This window comes from Pseudophryne corroboree, chromosome 1 (assembly GCF_028390025.1).
Source record: "Pseudophryne corroboree isolate aPseCor3 chromosome 1, aPseCor3.hap2, whole genome shotgun sequence".
In the NCBI taxonomy this organism is placed as follows: domain Eukaryota; kingdom Metazoa; phylum Chordata; class Amphibia; order Anura; family Myobatrachidae; genus Pseudophryne; species Pseudophryne corroboree.
Genome location: NC_086444.1, coordinates 648,098,248 through 648,113,810, shown reverse-complemented (window position 1 = coordinate 648,113,810; position 15,563 = coordinate 648,098,248). Strand labels below are relative to the sequence as shown.

General features: G+C 47.4%; 1 protein-coding gene and 1 long non-coding RNA gene across 3 annotated transcripts in view; one reads left to right on the top strand and one right to left on the bottom strand.

The window, feature by feature from the left end:
- The window catches only part of LOC134905397 (uncharacterized), a 37,156-nt gene extending 22,957 nt beyond the window's left edge, over positions 1 to 14,199 (top strand). Inside the window, exon 2 of the long non-coding RNA XR_010175763.1 lies at positions 14,005 to 14,199. This is a non-coding gene — a long non-coding RNA (uncharacterized LOC134905397). The remainder of the gene's footprint in view (positions 1 to 14,004) is intronic.
- GNE (glucosamine (UDP-N-acetyl)-2-epimerase/N-acetylmannosamine kinase) overlaps positions 1 to 15,563 on the bottom strand; it is a 136,767-nt gene that overhangs the window by 86,756 nt on the left and 34,448 nt on the right. The window lies entirely within an intron of this gene.

Sequence of the window (15,563 nt, the reverse complement as noted above, 5' to 3'; positions counted from 1 at the left end):
AATAAGCGTTTCTTAACTTTTTGATAAAGCTTATTAGCATCTCCAGCACGCTGCAGATGCTGGGAGATGTAGTTCTCCTTGTCAAAACACTTAATTATGAACAATGTGCCCCCCCGAAAACTCTCAAACACACGTTACCCTCATACTCACAAATCTAAACAGACACATATCTCCCCCACTGACAACTCTTCCCACTCCCACACTGACAGCTCCATCACACCAATCCCCCATTCCTCCCCTCCACACCGATACCTCCATCACACCAATCCCCCCCTTCCTCCCCTCCACACTGACAGCTCCATCACACCAATCCCCCCTTCCTCCCCTCCACACTGACAGCTCCATCCAGTGGCGGATCCAGGGGGGGGGCGCTCGGGCCCGTGCCAACCCTGTCATTTGTGGCCTCCGTCCGCGATGTCCCCCCCGGCGTCGGCGCCACACAGGGAGATGATGGGCGCCCGCTGAGATTGTGTTACCAGCGGGCGTCCGTCTCCCTGCACAGCGACAGCCAGAGGCAGGAGCTCAGTACTGAGCTCCGGCTTCCGGCGCTGTCACTGTGCGGCGTGCGCTATGGGAGAGACGTCAGTCATGACGTCTCTCTCATAGTGCTGAGGAGAGGACGCCAAGAGGAGGACTGCAGCGGTCTGGAAGCGGGAATGGGGCTTGGTAAGTATGTTCTGTTTTCTCTTCCTTAATGCAACGGGAGCATCTACTGGGGGCAAACTACAGGGGACATTACTACTGGGGGGGCATCAACAAGGGGCATTACTACTGGGGGGAGCATAACTACTGGGGGCATTATTACTGGGGGGCATCTACTGGGGGCATTACTACTGGGGGGTCATCTAATGGGGGCATTACTACTGGGGGCATTATTACTGGGGGCCATCTACTGGGGGCATTATTACTGGGGGGTATCTACTGGGGGCATTACTACTGGGGGGTCATCTATTGGGGGCATTACTACTGAGGGCAGCTACTGGGGGCAAACTATTGGAGGACATTATTACTGGGGGGCAAACTACTGGGGGACATTATTACTGGGGGGCATCTACTGGGGGCAAACTACTGGGGGACATTATTACTGGGGGTCAACTACAAAGGGGCTAACTACTGAGGGCATACTACAGGAGGGCATTACTACTGGTGGCGTAACTACAGGGGCATTACTACTGGCGGCTTAACTACAGGGGGGCCAGACTACTGGGAGCCAAACTACTGGGGGATAACTACAGGGGCTAAACTACAAGGGGGGCATAACTACAGGGGCTAAACTACAATGGGGCAAACTACAGGGGTGCATTACTACTGGTGGCTAAACTACAAGCAGGCAAACTACTGGGGGCATTACCACTGGGAGGCTAAACTAAAGGGGGCAGGGGTAAACTACTGGGGTCATAACTGCAGGGGCATTACCACTGGGGGCATAACTACTAGGGTGCTAAATGATTGGGGGCATTACTACAGGCAACATTACTACTGGGGGCAATACGAGCATTGCATAAGGGGCACCACTACTATGGGGTTTATATAAGGGGCACTACCAGTACAGTGGACATTGCATAATGAGCGCTACAACTGTGGGCATTGTATAAGAAGCGCCACCTCACATGCACCGAAGCCGCACGCAAATGTACTTGCCCCTTTCATGGTGCCCCCCCCTATCATTTTCTTCTGGATCCGCAGCTGGCTCCATCACACCAATCCCCCCTTCCTCCCCTCCACACTGACAGCTCCATCACACCAATCCCCCCTTCCTCCCCTCCACACTGACAGCTCCATCACACCAATCCCCCCTTCCTCCCCTCCATCACACCAATCCCCCCCTTCCTCCCCTCCACACTGACAGCTCCATCACACCAATCCCCCCTTCCTCCCCACCACACTGACAGCTCCATCACACCAATCCCCCCATTCCTCCCCTCTCCACTGACAGCTCCATCACACTAATCCCCCCCTTCCTCCCCTCCACACTGACAGCTCCATCACACCAATCCCCCCTTCCTCCCCTCCACACTGACAGCTCCATCACACCAATCCCCCCTTCCTCCCCTCCACACTGACAGCTCCATCACACAATCCCCCCCTTCCTCCCCTCCACACTGACAGCTCCATCACACTAATCCCCCCTTCCTCCCCTCCACACTGACAGCTCCATCACACCAATCCCCCCTTCCTCCCCTCCACACTGACAGCTCCATCACACCAATCCCCCCATTCCTCCCCTCTCCACTGACAGCTCCATCACACTAATCCCTCCTTCCTCCCATCCACACTGACAGCTCCATCACACCAATCTCCCCCTTCCTCCCCTCCACACTGACAGCTCCATCACACCAATCGCCCCCTTCCTCCCCTCCACACTGACAGCTCCATCACACCAATCCCCCCCTTCCTCCCCTCCACACTGACGGCTCCATCACACCAATCCCCCCTTCCTCCCCTCCACACTGACAGCTCCATCACGCAATCCCCCCTTCCTCCCCTCCACACTGACAGCTCCATCACACTAATCCCCCCTTCCTCCCCTCCACACTGACAGCTCCATCACACCAATCCCCCCTTCCTCCCCTCCACACTGACAGCTCCATCACACCAATCCCCCCATTCCTCCCCTCTCCACTGACAGCTCCATCACACTAATCCCTCCTTCTCGCCTCCACACTGACAGCTCCATCACACCAATCCCCCCCTTCCTCCCCTCCACACTGACAGCTCCATCACACCAATCCCCCCCTTCCTACCCTCCACACTGACAGCTCCATCACACCAATCCCCCCCTTCCTCCCCTCCACACTGACAGCTCCATCACACCAATCCCCCCTTCCTCCCCTCCACACTGACAGCTCCATCACACAATCCCCCCCTTCCTCCCCTCCACAATGACAGCTCCATCACACTAATCCCCCCTTCCTCCCCTCCACACTGACAGCTCCCATATACACATGCCCACTCCCCAAACTGATACTGACACCCCCCACACACACACACACACACTAGCAGCACACATACTGTAAATGTGGGATCATTGCAGGTACTGATGTACAGTAGTGTGTATGTCACCTACACAAATCACCCCTCCTCCACACAGACGGCTGCCACAAACTTCTTGGGACATGGACTCACCATGGTGTCTCAGCAGGGGGCTGTCCATCAGTCTCCAGCCTCACTCTCTCCTCCTTCTGCGGTGTGATTCCTTGCAGGCACCTCCTCACGCTGCCGTGGTGAGCATGGCCCTGAACCGGATCTCCGCCTCCAGGGGGTGGGGCTAACTACGTTCAAAGGGACAGAGGAGGGAGTGACTTGGGTGTGCAGCAGCTGAGGGGAGCGTTATGCTGTAACAGGAACTGCTCTGCTGCAGCCAGGACTTTAGTCAGGAGCCAGCAGCACACAGCTTCTGTCTCCTCCCCTCGCCGCTAATTAACCCCGCTGTTATTAATTTGTGCAACCTGCTTCACTCCTTGCCCACTGTAGCGCTCTACCACTTGGCCGCAGGTGGCACCTCCGGGTGGCGCCCCCCTTCTACGGGCGCCCCTGGCGAGTGCCATCCTGGCCAAGTGGTAGATACGCCTCTGCTCTAGAATTTTGTTTTTTTCCAGTGGAAACAGAAATTCCATTTGGATGTTCGCTGTCATTGACTAGTGAAGCTCTAGGGATGCAGCGCACATGTGGCAGAGCTGAGGTGTTATGGAAGACCAGGATGCTTCAATAGCAGCCTTCAGCTCTTCTGCATTGTTCGGTCTCATGTCTCTCATCTTTCTCTTGCCAATACCCCAGGCTGATAGAATCCATGCCATGACGCATTGAGGCAGTAATTCATGCAAAAGTGGCACCAAACTAAGTACGGAGTACATATGCATGATTATACTTTTCAGAGGGCCGACATCTCTGTATTTAAAATCCTTTGTTTATTGACTATGTAATATTCTAATTTTCTGAGATTTTGGATTTGGGGTTTTCTTCAGCTGTAAGCCAGTCATCAAAATTATAACAAATAAAGGCTTGAAATATCTCACTTTGCATGTAATGAGTCTATATAATATATTAGTTTCACCTTTTCAGTTGAATTACTGAAATAAATGAACTTTTGCACAATATTCTAATTTTCTGAGTATCACCTATACTTGCGAACATGACTCAGGCCCTATGTTCAGACAGTCCTGTTGTATTAGCCTCAGGCACCAGAGTTCTGAATAATTACTGGTTTGTAGAGAGACATACCTTCAAATTAAGACCTTTAAATAGGTAAATACATGTTATAGGGCCTATAATTACAATTTAACATACTTAAGGATTGGATTCCCAAATAATATTTAGAAAATAGCAACACATAGGACTTCCACAGAGTTAGGAAAGTTTTCAAGTACATATTATATTATTGTAATTAGACAATTTATGTAATGGGAATGGCAAACTTTTTTAAAATACAAGGTGTTCTATTACTAAAGAAAACAAACAAAAACCCCAACTACATTAGTTCACATAGGGGCTGATTCAGCCCAGCAGGTAGTCCTGAATCCATCAGAATTGACCTATGTTTTCGGGACTGCACATGTGTGCTGCGTCCCTGGAAGCAGTTTCATTGGCCACGGCAGTGTAGTTTTGCCGGACATCCTGAGTAACCCAAGGGTTACTCACATGTCCGATTCTGCGACTGATGTTGAGAATGTTGATTTGCTGTTGTGTCCTCAGAAGCATCCTGTGGCTTTTTAATATTTTTACACCAGCCACGGTGTACAAAGACTAAGGGGTGTATTCAATAAGAGTTGGAAGCTGCCGTCTTGTTGGAAAGACGGCAGCTTCCGACTGATTTAGGTTGGAAGGGGTTCCGACCTATTCAATAGGGGCTGATTTTTCCGACAAGTCGGGAATTCCCGACTTGTCGGAAAACACGTGGATCGGCGGAATAGCCGCAGATCCGCGTGCTTCTGTCGGAAACAGAACCTTAATCCGACTTCTAAAAAAGTTGGATTGAGGTGAGGTGACGGGGGAGTCGGGCGAGGCAGGGAGAGAGTGCTTACCAGCGGGCTCCCTCCAGCAGCTACCTGTGAAATCACACACGGGGAGGTGCTGACAGCAGCAGCAGGGACAGGGCGCAGGGAATGGCCAAATCAGACAGTTGGATTTGGCTCAAATCCGACAGTCGGATTTGGCCTCTCATCGAATAGGGCATGTCGGATCCATTCCCATAAATGCATGTCGGAATGAATCCGACTCTTATTGAACACACCCCTCAGTGACTATGCCATCTGCATCCACCTCTAAACCAGAGGCAGTAGCATTAGGTGGGTTTTGGAAAAGTAGTTAAAGACTGGATTCAGGAGGTCTGTAGAACCAATGTAGATATTTGAAGAGTGATGCAGTGGATGAGAAGCGGCAAGAGAGAAAGATTATTCTCACCACAACATGTAAAGCATGATACATGCTTTTATAACCATACTTGAGATAGACTGTTTTTACAATTTCACTGACGCTGAAAGTCCTGATCAACGTGCAAATTCATGTATACACACTATTACAATCTACCATGCGATCCATGATCCTTATCTCTCAAAACCGTATACTGAAAAGATATAACGCCATACACACACACACACTACAGATATCTGGCTACGCACTTGGAGGAGTATCGTCAGATATATAGGACAAAATGGTTGATTGTAGGTACACACACTTCTAGGTTTGCCTAACCTAGAAGGGGTGAGAAGAGCTAGATTTGGTTGTCATCTGCACAGTGGTGGCAGTGAAGACCAAAGGAGCATTTTAGTAGAACAAAGAGAAAGGTACTTTATAAAGAGAAAAGCAGAGAGCCATGAACATTACTTTGAAGATCCCAGACAGATAATTGGTGTGGAGGCAAGAATGTTCTAGAAATAGATATACTTATGGAGTTTTCAGAAATGCGGGGTGACTCAGGAGATTACAGTGCTATGGGGAGGAAGGGAAAAGTGTGTGCAGACGAAGATGATGTCACGGTTTTGAATGCAGAAGAGAAGCCATTTACGATGAGTATGGAGAAGTGACCTTTTGACTTGTATATCATTAGTTCATTGAGAACGTTAGTAGTTTTGATGGAATGTAAAGTGCCTGGAGGTGCCTCATCTACAATATCTGTTAGTGTACTGTTGTATAAAATTTAGTAAATGAGGTTGAAAAGAGAATTGAGTGTTTAGGTGCAATTCTATACACATGGATTTATGTGAAATGGAGGGAATGCAGAAGGAAAGAAGTCTTTGGTCATAGATAAGTAAGAATGATTTGGAGAAGCAAGTGATGCAAAATTTACTAGCTTGATACTAGCTTGTTAGTACATCTACCTCTGTGTGCATTTGATAAGATGACTTCAATTGTAAATCTAAACGATATCTTAAAAACCAGTCAAGGAATAAATATCTGTGTAACCTATCAAAGTTATTCATTTGCACACTGATATTAATTCACAGTTAAACAAAACAATTGAAAGCATCAAACATCTGAAGAGAGCAACTTGCTCAATCAAGAGATGTGTCCTCATGCATCTAGCTGTGTAAGCCACCAGGTCCCATGCAATTCTGCTAGCGTCAGGCATCATTTTTCTCTGACGTCCTAAGTGGATGCTGGGGACTCCGTCAGGACCATGGGGATTACCGGCTCCGCAGGAGACAGGGCACAAAACTAAAGCTTTAGGATCAGGTGGTGTGTACTGGCTCCTCCCCCTATGACCCTCCTCCAAGCCTCAGTTAGGTTTTTGTGCCCGTCCGAGCAGGGTGCAATCTAGGTGGCTCTCTTAAGGAGCTGCTTAGAAAAAGTTTTTAGGTTTCTTATTTTCAGTGAGTCCTGCTGGCAACAGGCTCACTGCATCGAGGGACTTAGGGGAGAGAAGTTCAACTCACCTGCGTGCAGGATGGATTGGCTTCTTAGGCTACTGGACACCATTAGCTCCAGAGGGAGTCGGAACACAGGTCTCACCCTGGGGTTCGTCCCGGAGCCGCGCCGCCGACCCCCCTTGCAGATGCTGAAGATTGAAGGTCCAGAAACCGGCGGCAGAAGGCTTTTCAGTCTTCATGAAGGTAGCGCACAGCACTGCAGCTGTGCGCCATTGTTGTCACACACTTCACACCAACGGTCACGGAGGGTGCAGGGCGTTGCTGGGGGCGCCCTGGGCAGCAATGTATAATACCTTATTCTGGCTAAAAATACATCACATATAGCCCCTGGAGGCTATATGGATGTATTTAACCCCTGCCAGGTCTCAGAAAAACGGGAGAAGAAGCCCGCCGAAAAAGGGGCGGGGCCTATTCTCCTCAGCGCCATTTTCCCTCACAGAAAGGCTGGTGGGAAGGCTCCCAGGCTCTCCCCTGCACTGCACTACAGAAACAGGGTTAAAACAGAGGGGGGGGGCACTTATTTGGCGATATGTATATATATATTAAAATGCTATAAGGGAAAAACACTTATATAAAGGTTGTCCCTGTATAATATAGCGTTTTTGGTGTGTGCTGGCAAACTCTCCCTCTGTCTCCCCAAAGGGCTAGTGGGGTCCTGTCCTCTATCAGAGCATTCCCTGTGTGTGTGCTGTGTGTCGGTACTTGTGTGTCGACATGTATGAGGACGATGTTGGTGAGGAGGCGGAGCAATTGCCGGTAATGGTGATGTCACTCTCTAGGGAGTCGACACCGGAATGGATGGCTTATTTAAGGAATTACGTGATAATGTCAACACGCTGCCAGGTCGGTTGACGACATGAGACGGCCGGCAAACCAATTAGTACCTGTCCAGGCGTCTAAAACACCGTCAGGGGCGTTAAAACGTCCTTTTACCTCAGTCGGTCGACACAGACACGGACACTGACTCCAGTGTCGACGGTGAAGAAACAAACGTATTTTCCTTTAGGGCCACACGTTACTTGTTAAGGGCAATGAAGGAGATGTTACATATTTCTGATACTACAAGTACCACAAAAAAGGGTATTATGTGGAGTGTGAAAAAACTACATGTGGTTTTTCCTGAATCAGATAAATTAAATGGTGTGTGATGATGCGTGGGTTTCCCCCGATAGAAAATTATTGGCGGTATACCTTTTCCCGCCAGAAGTTATGGCGCGTTGGGAAACACACCTTAGGGTGGATAAGGCGCTCACACGCTTATAAAAACAAGTGGCGTTACCGTCTCCAGATACGGACGCCCTCAAGGAGCCAACTGATAGGAGGTTGGAAAATATACTAAAAAGTATATACACACATACTGGTGTTATACTGCGACCAGCGATCGCCTCAGCCTGGATGGGCAGCGCTGGGGTGGCTTGGTCGGATTCCCTGACTGGAAATATTGATACCCTTGACAGGGACAGTATTTTATTGACTATAGAGCATTTAAAAGATGCATTTCTATATATGCGAAACTCTGGCATCAAGAGTAAGTACGATGTTTCTGGACACGACAGTGGTCAGGTGATGCAGATTCCAAACGGCACATGGAAGTATTGCCGTATAAAGGGGAGGAGTTATTTGGGGTCGGTCCATCGGACCTGGTGGCCACGGCGACAGCTAGAAAATCCACCTTTTTTACCCCAAGTCACATCTCAGCAGAAAAAGACATAGTCTTTTCAGCCTCAGTCCTTTCGTCCCCATAATATCTGCCCAGGCATAGAGGTAAGGGAAGAAGACTGCAGCAGGCAGCCCATTCCCAAGAACAGAAGCCTTCCACCGCTTCTGCCAAGTCCTCAGCATGACGCTGGGGCCGTACAAACAGGTGCGGTGGGGGGTCGTCTCAAGAGTTTCAGCACGCAGTGGGCTCACTCGCAAGTGGACCCCTGGATCCTACAAGTAGTATCCCAGGGGAACAGATTGGAAATTCGAGACGTCTCCCCCTCGCAGGTTCCTGAAGTTTGCTTTACCAACGTCTACCTCCGACAGGGAGGCAGTATTGGAAACAATTCACAAGCTGTATTCCCAGCAGGTGATAATCAAAGTACCCCTCCTACAACAAGTAAAGGGGTATTATTCCACACTATATTGTGGTACTGAAGCCAGACGGCTCGGTGAGACCTATTCTAAATGGAGTCACTCAGAGCAGTGATAGCGAACCAGGAAGAAGGGGACTATATGGTGTCCCTGGACATCAAGGATGCTTACCTCCATGTCCAAATTTGCCCTTCTCACAAAGGGTACCTCAGGTTCGTGGTACAAAACTGTCACTATCAGTTTCAGACGCTGCCGTTTGAATTGTCCACGGCACCCCGGGTCTTTACCAAGGTAATGGCCGAAATGATGATTCTTCTTCAAAGAAAAGGCGTCTTAATTATCCCTTACTTGGACGATCTCCTGATAAGGGCAAGGTCCAGAGAACAGTTGGAGGTCGGAGTAGCACTATCTCAAGTAGTTCTACGACAGCACGGGTGGATTCTAAATATTCCAAAATCGCAGCTGTCTCCGACGACATGTCTGCTGTCCCTAGGGATGATTCTGGACACAGTCCAGAAAAAGGTGTTTCTCCCGGAGGAGAAAGCCAGGGAGTTATCCGAGCTAGTCAGGAACCTCCAAAAACCAGGAAAAGTGTCAGTGCATCATTGCACAAGGGTCCTGGGAAAAATGGTGGCTTCTTACGAAGCGATTCCATTCGGCAGATTTCACGCAAGAACTTTTCAGTGGGATCTGCTGGACAAATGGTCCGGATCGCATCTTCAGATGCATCAGCGGATAACCCTGTCTCCAAGGACAAGGGTGTCTCTTCTGTGGTGGCTGCAGAGTGCTCATCTACTAAAGTGCCACAGTTATGCATTCAGGACTGGGTCCTGGTGACCACGGATTCCAGCTTGAAAGGCTGGGGAGCAGTCACACAGGGAAAAAAATTTCCAGGGAGTGTGATCAAGTCTGGGGACTTCTCTCCGCATAAATATACTGGAGCTAAGAGCAATTTACAATGCTCTAAGCTTAGCAAGACCTCTGCTTCAAGGTCAGCCGGTATTGATCCAGTGGGACAACATCACGGCAGTCGCCCACGTAAACAGACAGGGCGGCACAAGAAGCAGGAGGACAATGGCAGAAACTGCAAGGATTCTTCGCTGGGCGGAAAATCATGTGATAGCACTGTCAGCAGTTTTCATTCCGGGAGTGGACAACTGGGAAGCAGACTTCCTCAGCACGACCTCCACCCGGGAGAGTGGGGACTTCATCGAGAAGTTGTTCCACATGATTGTGCACCGTTGTGAAAGACCAAAGGTGGACATGATGGCGTCCCGCCTGAACAAAAAACTGGACAGGTATTGCGCCAGGTCAAGAGACCCTCAGGAAATAGCTGTGGACGTTCTGGTAACACCATGGGTGTACCAGTCGGTGTATGTGTTCCCTCCTCTGCTTCTCATACCAAAGGTACTGAGAATTATAAGACGTAGAGGAGTAAGAACTATACTCGTGGCTCCGGATGGGCCAAGAAGGACTTGGTACCCGGAACTTCATGAGATGCTCACAGAGGACTCAGGGCCTCTGCCGATAAGAAGGGACATGCTTCAGCAAGTACCATGTCTGTTCCAAGACTTACCGCGGGTGCGTTTGACGGCATGGCGGTTGAACGCCGGATCCTAAGGGAAAAAAGGCATTCCGGAAGAGGTCATTCCTACCCTGGTCAAAGCCAGGAAGGAGGTGACCGCACAACATTATCACCACATGTGGCGAAAATATGTTGCGTGGTGTGAGGCCAGGAAGGCCCCACGAAGAAATTTCAACTCGGTCGATTCCTGCATTTCCTGCAAACAGGAGTGTCTATGGGCCTCAAATTGGGGTCCATTAAGGTTCTAATTTCGGCCCTGTCGATTTTCTTCCAGAAAGAATTGGCTTCAGTTCCTGAAGTCCAGAAATTTGACAAGGGAGTACTGCATATACAACCCCCTTTTGTGCCTCCAGTGGCACTGTGGGATCTCAACGTAGTCCTGGGATTCCTCAAATCACGTTGGTTTAAACCGCTCAAATCTGTGGATTTGAAATATCTCACATGGAAAGTGACCATGATGTTGGCCCTGGCCTCGGCCAGGCGAGTGTCAGAATTGGCGGCTTTGTCTCACAAAAGCCCATATCCGATTGTCCATTCGGACAGGGCAGAGCTGCGGACTCGTCCCCAGTTTCTCCCTAAGGTGGTGTCAGCGTTTCATCTGAACCAGCTTATTGTGGTACCTGCGGCTACTAGAGACTTGGAGGACTCCAAGTTGCTAGATGTTGTCAGGGCCCTGAAAATATAGATTTCCAGGACGGCTGGAGTCAGGAAAACGGACTTGCTGTTATCCTGTATGCACCCAAAAAACTGGGTGCTCTTGCTTCTAAGCAGACGATTGCTAGTTGAATGTGTAGTACAATTCAGCTTGCACATTCTGTGGCAGGACTGCCACAGCCAAAATATATAAATGCCCATTCCACAAGGAAGGTGGGCTCATCTTGGGCGACTGCCCGAGGGGTCTCGGCTTTACAACTTTGCCGAGCTGCTACTTGGTCAGGGGCACACCCTGGCTGAGGAGGACCTGGAGTTCTCTCACTCGGTGCTGCAGAGTCATCCGCACTCTCCCGCCCGTTTGGGAGCTTTGGTATAATCCCCATGGTCCTGACGGAGTCCCCAGCATCCACTTAGGACGTCAGAGAAAATAAGATTTTACTTACCGATAAATCTATTTCTCGTAGTCCGTAGTGGATGCTGGGCGCCCATCCCAAGTGCGGATTGTCTGCAATACTTGTACATAGTTATTGTTACAAAAAAATCGGGTTGTTTTTGTTGTGAGCCGTCTGTTCAGAGGCTCCTACGTTTGTCATACTGTTAACTGGGTTTAGATCACAAGTTATACGGTGTGATTGGTGTGGCTGGTATGAGTCTTACCCGGGATTCAATATCCTTCCTTATTGTGTACGCTCGTCCGGGCACAGTATCCTAACTGAGGCTTGGAGGAGGGTCATAGGGGGAGGAGCCAGTACACACCACCTGATCCTAAAGCTTAAGTTTTGTGCCCTGTCTCCTGCGGAGCCGCTAATCCCCATGGTCCTGACGGAGTCCCCAGCATCCACTACGGACTACGAGAAATAGATTTATCGGTAAGTAAAATCTTATTTTTTTTAATGAAAATGTGTCTTAGTTGCAATGTGATGTGACTAGGACTCACCAGAAGACTGTGCTGAATTTAATTAATAAAGTCTGTATACAGAGCACAATGGAACTTGTATTGGGAAAAAAACCTGGAACACTACAAGCTAGTGGTCCAAAAAATGTGGGTATCTGCCCCATTTTTTGCAATATGTTGGGGAGTGGGATGATCAGCGCAACAATGTGTCCTGTCTCCTGTTTCTGGGCAGTTGGTACCAATGAGTTGTCCAAACTCATCTGGTAAGTGGTGATTATTGGGGGGAGTGGTACCTGTGCTCACCTCCCTAGTGTTAGTAAGGAAATATGTGACAGATAAGCGTTATAAAATGATGATAGCATAATAAAATGGCAGCGATTGTTAGCACATAGGTGATGGTGATCCATCACCTATGTGCTAACAATCGCTGTCATTTTATCATTTGCTATTTGAAAGCATTGTACTCTTTATGCCTGAGCACTGTGTTTTAATAAAAGGCATAGATATACACAACGCTTATCTGTCACATATTTCCTTACTAACACTAGGAGGTGAGCGCAGGTACCACTGCCCCATTTACTGGGCGTGCTGTTGCCAGTGGTAGCTTCACAGGCTCCGCGTGCGTGAAAACACTGTGCTAGACAATGTCACTTGCTCACTATATCCGTTTAAAGCTTTACACCCACGCTCCCCATACTAAAACCCCTTTTGAAATCTCACAAGGTTTAATGAGCCGTTTTTCTTTATATCACTCTGTGGCATTATCCTTAGAATTTCGAAATCCTTCACTCTACCTGCAGCACTCCCCTTTATCCAAATGTTAAACGTATTATTTATTGTTAGTGCTTTATAATTTGTATCCATATTCCACCCCTAATTAACTTTAAAAAAAAGTCTGAGTTTGGCCAGCATCCCGCACAGCTGATGAACTCAGAATTAAGGGTTTGTTTTTTTAAGTTCCTTGACAGTAAAATCTTTAACCGTTCGCACAAAATACAACCCTTTCAATCTTACAAGCGTCTTCTTCACCTGTTTCCTTCTAACAGACAACAGAGCTCAGAGGGTCACGCTAAAGCCTCTTCACTCACTACATCATATGCCATGTAATTGTGTTTGTCATGCTAGTCCAGAATTATTAATTATTTTTTTGTTTTGATGGATTACTATTTTAAAGTGTGTTTTAAAATTGTATGATAAAAGTCTAATGCTGCTTTCAGATCGCAAATGCCGGATCCTACCCGGTAAGAGAAACGTGTCCTTACCGGGTGGGATCCGGCATTTGCTCTCCTCTGCTGGCTTTCTGACCCGGTAATATACCGTGTCGGTTGGCATAGCAGCGGGGGACGCAGCAGCAGCAGGGTCGGGGGTGGAGGCGGCGCTGGGAGATGAGCTCATCTCCTGCGCCGCCTCTCCCTATGCTGTGAATGGGAGCCGTGTTGCATCGAAACGGCTCCCATTCACACTGCACCTGACCCGGTATTCAACCCGGTAATAACCCTTCTTTTTAACCGGGTTGAATTACTGGGTCAGGTGACAAGCTAATTCGGCAAAGGTGCTTTCACATCGCACACTGACCCGTTTTGACACGGCAATATGCCGTGTCGATACCGGGTTATTTGTGCGATGTGAAAGGGGTATAATAATCCTACAACTGCTATACAATATGCATCCACTTAAAATGATATTTTTTGCTCTATTAGATGAACTGTATTGTATTGATGCAATCTATTTTTTATTTTTTTTTGACGATGGGAGTGATCAGCGAAAGTCTTTTTATATTTTTTGTAATAAAATAAGCTGCAGTATAAACTATTCTATAATTTACACAAGATTTAAAATTTGTCCACCAACTGTTCTTCTATTGGAGTATTGATTTCTCTGTCCCACTTTCTATACATATTGTCTTTCCTTCCTTCTCAACATTCCAGATTTGAAGATGCGGACACAACCAAAACTTCAATCCACAGTGACCATGCCCAACTAGCCCACACGTCTCTGAAAAACCAGAAAAACTAACCAGTTGTAAGAAAGACGTGATTGTTGTGGTGATATGGACTGGGGGGAGATTTAGTCAGCTGTGTCTTATTTATTCAACTGCATGAATACACTGTCCCCTATACTGATGTACAGCATCCACACAGTGTCTCTTTATACAGTATACTATATGTGTACTGCACATGTCTATTAACTGGGGGGAAAAAAGTTTGCCTTTTTATAAAATAACTTAAATGCCAATTTATGGACATTTTGGGGGGTATTCAATTGTTTGAAAAGTCAGTTGGGTGTCTGTTATTTCCTATCTAATAGACAGAAAAAAACAGACACCCAACCAACTTTTCAAACAATTGAATTCCACCCACTAAATTTATGGCGCTAACTCTATTGCTCAAGTGTGAGGACAACTACTTTGAAAAGCAGACATGCCCACTAGCCCAATCAATACAAATTACTCCGCTAATTAGGAACTGTGAAAGTTTACTTCTTCGTAACCTGGGCCTCTTTCAAGGAAGAAGCACGGCTCCGGGATCTAACGCCATGTGAATATGGCGCCAATTTTCCAAGCTTGATGAACTTAGGAACCCATACTATTGTATGGAGATGCACAGCACAACTGGACTGTGCTGTGCGCAGGAGATATTAGTGTTATCTTCTGCGTTACAGCAATGCTGATTAGGCCAGTCACTGAAATGAAGCTGTTTGCATGTATAACAAACCAATTCCGCTTGATGAATAGATCCCTTAAAAACAAAAATACAGGTTGAGGTTCCCATATATAAAAACCCAATATCCTAAATTTTTTGAGCACAACTTAAATAGTGATGCATTTGCCTTCTCATGGTTCAATGTGCACAAAATGTAAAATAAAATATTCTATAAAATGACCTTCAGGCTGTGTGTATAAGACACAGTGTATATGAAACATAAATGCATTCTGTGCCTAGACTTGGGTCCCATTCCCAAAATGTCATTATGGTATGCTAAAATTCCAAAATCCGTAAACATCTGAACTCCAAAACACTTCTGGTCCCAAACTTGTAAAACGTATGTATTGCATTTCATTGCTTGCAGCCATAATTATGCCTAATTAACATAATTCACAATTTCCTCTTAATTGTTCCAAAAGATCTGATAAAAGTACACAGCTGCTGCATAAGTCAAGAAAAATCCTGTCCAGCATTCATTATTTGCTTTATTGTACAGTCACATGAACAAGCTACGGCAGTGGTTTCCAAACTTTTTTGAATCACAGCGCCCTAGAATATCAGAATTTTTTTTCACGGCACCCCTAGGCCAAAAATTTCTTATTGAAAAATTTAGAAAGAAGTATTACATTAAGTAGATCGCGTTTATATGTCATCCTTAGGGTCAGTTGTGGGGTGAGGGACAAGATTTGCTTCCGTTTGTTCCCATATTTTATGACTGGCAGCCACCAGCACTGGTTTTGCCTATTATACTAACCATGAATAATTTGAATTGGTCCTGGACC